Below are 3,886 nucleotides of genomic sequence, written 5' to 3' on the forward strand. Positions count from 1 at the left end.
TCTAGTTGCTTGTTTTAAAACCTTTGCTATGCCATTAATGTAGATAATAAACAACAGGGGTGCTAAAACGCACCCCTGTCTGACCCCCCGGCCTATTTTTATCGCTCCTGAGACTTCACCTCCTGACCCGATCCTAACTTGGGCCCTAAGGTCAGTATGGAGATACGCCAGGAAGTGCACTAAAGGCTCGTCCAATCCATAGTTGAGAAGCATAGACCACAGTTTTGATCTGTTTACCAGGTCAAACGCGGATGAGAGGTCCATGAAGGCAAGATAAATGGGGGACGATCGAGCAACAGTATACTTATCAATTATTAATTTTAAGTTCAGACATTGCTCAACCGTACCCACTCCACTCCTGAATCCCATTTGACATGGATCTAATAGGTCACAATCTTCCGCCCATTCTACCACCCTGTTGTAAATAACTCGCCCAAGTATTTTCAAAGTATTGTCCAAGAGCGAGATTGGGCGGTAGTTAGCTGGGTCTGACCTATCACCCTTTTTGTAGATTGGAACGATGATACTGAGAGACCACGTATTAGGAATCTAAAAATTATGTGGCATCATTCAACTATATCTTTGCTTAAACTACAAATATAAACCTAATTAACAACCCCTTATTTAAACATTCTATCTTTAATTATATGCTATAACTTAAATTTACCTTCTGTACAAACTAATAACAGAAACTTAATTAGTAACACCTTATCTGATCATCTTTCAAACACCACAGTTGTGCTGCATCTTTACCAAAGTATCTATATTCATGCAGTATCATTAAACTATACCTTTGTAGAGAGAAGAAAACATGATGCCTAATAAACTACACCTTATATGAACATCTTTCTAAGTACACATTTGTACTGCATCTTCAACCAACTAACTAAAAATATGTGGCATCATTCAGCTATACCTTTGAACTGACTTAAAAATATATATATATTATTGTACAGATTGTTTATTAAACAAACTTCAAGTACAATGAAACTAATTCCAATATACATCTCTACATTTAATAATATATTTCAAACAACACAGTTTTAGAATAATGTCAAATCTATTTTAAATAAACCTCAAAAATATATAACTCACTGCAAATAAATCTGTTGAATGAAAAATCTCACATACTCAGACAGGATTTCTTTTTACTCACAGTCAATATAAATCACCAGACTCTGCAAGGTAAAACCAGTAATGGCACAGTAGCCCTCTCTTTTTGTACACATATACACATAAGCAACACATGACATTGCTTCCCAGAGTTTTTCAAACTGTAAAACACAATTCCATTGGTCACAGATAATAACCATTATCAACTGACGTCTTCACCCCTTCTGCTTAATGTCAGTTTCTATAGCAACAGGTCATGCAACATTCAACTTAACTCACAGGTCACAAGTTCACCACACAATGTTGCAAATGAGAACAGCAGGTGTGGTTGGCGTTGCAAAACATGACCTTATCCTTTCTGCTATACCTTTCAAACATTTTTTACTAACCAATAACAAACTTGCTTTTTAACACAGTAAAATACACCCTATTTTTGAATGTACAATGTTATTAATCAGCCGATCAAACCTCTACTTTCTTTAAAACAGATCCTTGTCCACCATTTTAGATATCTCTCATTCTACCAACTGACAACCTCAGCTACAGACATCTTTTTATTACCTACAGTCATGACTTCAAGACGCTTTCAGTTTGGATTGTTGGGCACAGCTATGTTTTCTGGTGCAAAAGTTATAGCTGAATGCGAAAGCATTGACAAAGACCTAGCTTTGCAAAATGTAGACATTAAGGTGCCGATTCCGATCCGGTAAAAATATTTCCCGTACGACTCGTATCCGTATTTTTTTACGTACGAGTCGTACAAGTCGTACAAGTACCGTACAAACGGCCAAGTACTGTCAAATTACAGACGAATTGCCTCGGGAAAAGTCTACGAGACGTCCCAGGACAGATTTATGTACGAGTCGTAAAACTGAAGTCCGAGCGCACAAGTCCGATCCGTACCGGCGTTCCGAATCCCCAAGCGTATGGAAAACGTCCCGTACGGAGCGAACTTTGTATGACCACTACCCCGGTACACTTGGGCACGGGGTACAAGTTGTACGGACCCCCCACCCCACCCGCGCATGTACGCGCCGTACCCCAGCACCCGCGTATGTACGCGCTGTACCCTCCACCCCAGAACCCGTGTATGTACACGCCGTACCCCCCCACCCCAGCACCCGCGCATGTACACGCAGTACCCCCTACTCCAGCACCCGCGTATGTACGCGCCGTACCCCCCCCACCCCAGCACCCGCACATGTATGCACCGTACCCCCCACCCCAGCACCCGTGCATGTACGTGCCATACCCCAGCACCTGCGTATGGTCACGCCGTACCCCCCCACTCCAGCACACGCGTATGTAAGCGCCGTACCCCCCACCCCAGCCCCGTACTCGGATGCACCGTACCCCAACACCGTACCCCAGCATCCCCCATGTACGCATCATACCCCAGTACACGCGTATGTAAGCGCCGTACCTCCCACCCCAGCCCCGTACTCGGACGCACCGTACCCCAACACCATAACCCAGCATCCCCCCATGTACGTGCCGTACCCCAGCACATGCGTATGCAAGCGCCGTAACCCCCACCACAGCACCCGCATATGTACACCCTGTACACCCCACCCCAGCCCCGTACTTGGACGTACCGTACCCCAGCATCGCGTATGTAAGAGTCGTACAAAACCATTGCACATGTGAACACTGAACAACAACATAGCCATGGACGCACCTTACCTACGCGAAAAAGACTCGTACTGAACCAGGACACTGTAAAACAGCACAAGGACCGTCAATTCGACTCGCACAACACCACAAAAGACGTCTACAGGACAAAAAACATCTAAAAGACTGACCTGGCACATCCAAACAGTCAAACTTTCATGACTTCAAGACGCTTTCAGTTTGGATTGTTGGGCACAGCTATGTTTTCTGGTGCAAAAGTTAAAGCTGAACGCAAAGGCATTGACAAAGACCTAGCTTTGCAAAATGTAGACATTAAGGTGCCGATTCCGATCTGGTAAAAATATTTCCCGTACGACTCGTATCCGTATTTTTTTACGTACGAGTCGCACAAGTCCCGTACAAACGGCCAAGTACGATTCGTACTGTCAAATTACAGACGAATTGCCTCGGGAAAAGTCTACGAGACGTCCCCGGACAGATTTACGTACGAGTCGTAAAACTGAAGTCCGAGCGCACAAGTCCGATCCGTACTGGTGTTCCGAATCCCCAAGCATATGGAAAACGTCCCGTACGGAGCGAACTTTGTATGACCACTACCCCGGTACACTTGGGCATGGAGTACGAGTTGTACGGACCCCCCACCCCACCCGCGCATGTACGCGCCATACCCCAGCACCCGCGTATGTACGCGCTGTACCCTCCACCCCAGCACCCGCGTATGTACGCGCCGTACCCCCCCACCCCAGCACCCGCGCATGTACACGCAGTACCCCCTACTCCAGCACCCGCGTAAGTACGCGCCGTACCCCCCCACCCCAGCACCCACACATGTACGCACCGTACCCCCCACCCCAGCACCCGTGCATGTACATGCCGTACCCCAGCACCTGCGTGTGGTCACGCCGTACCCCCCCACTCCAGCACACGCGTATGTAAGCGCTGTACCCCCCACCCCAGCCCGTACTCGTACGCACCGTACCCCAACACCGTACCCCAGCATCCCCCCATGTACGCATTGTACCCCAGTACATGCGTATGTAAGCGCCGTACCTCCCACCCCGGCCCCGTACTCGGACGCACCGTACCCCAACACCATAACCCAGCATCCCCCCATGTACGTGCCGTACCCCAGCACATGCGT

Source organism: Triturus cristatus, chromosome 4_1 (assembly GCF_964204655.1).
Source record: "Triturus cristatus chromosome 4_1, aTriCri1.1, whole genome shotgun sequence".
NCBI lineage: Eukaryota > Metazoa > Chordata > Amphibia > Caudata > Salamandridae > Triturus > Triturus cristatus.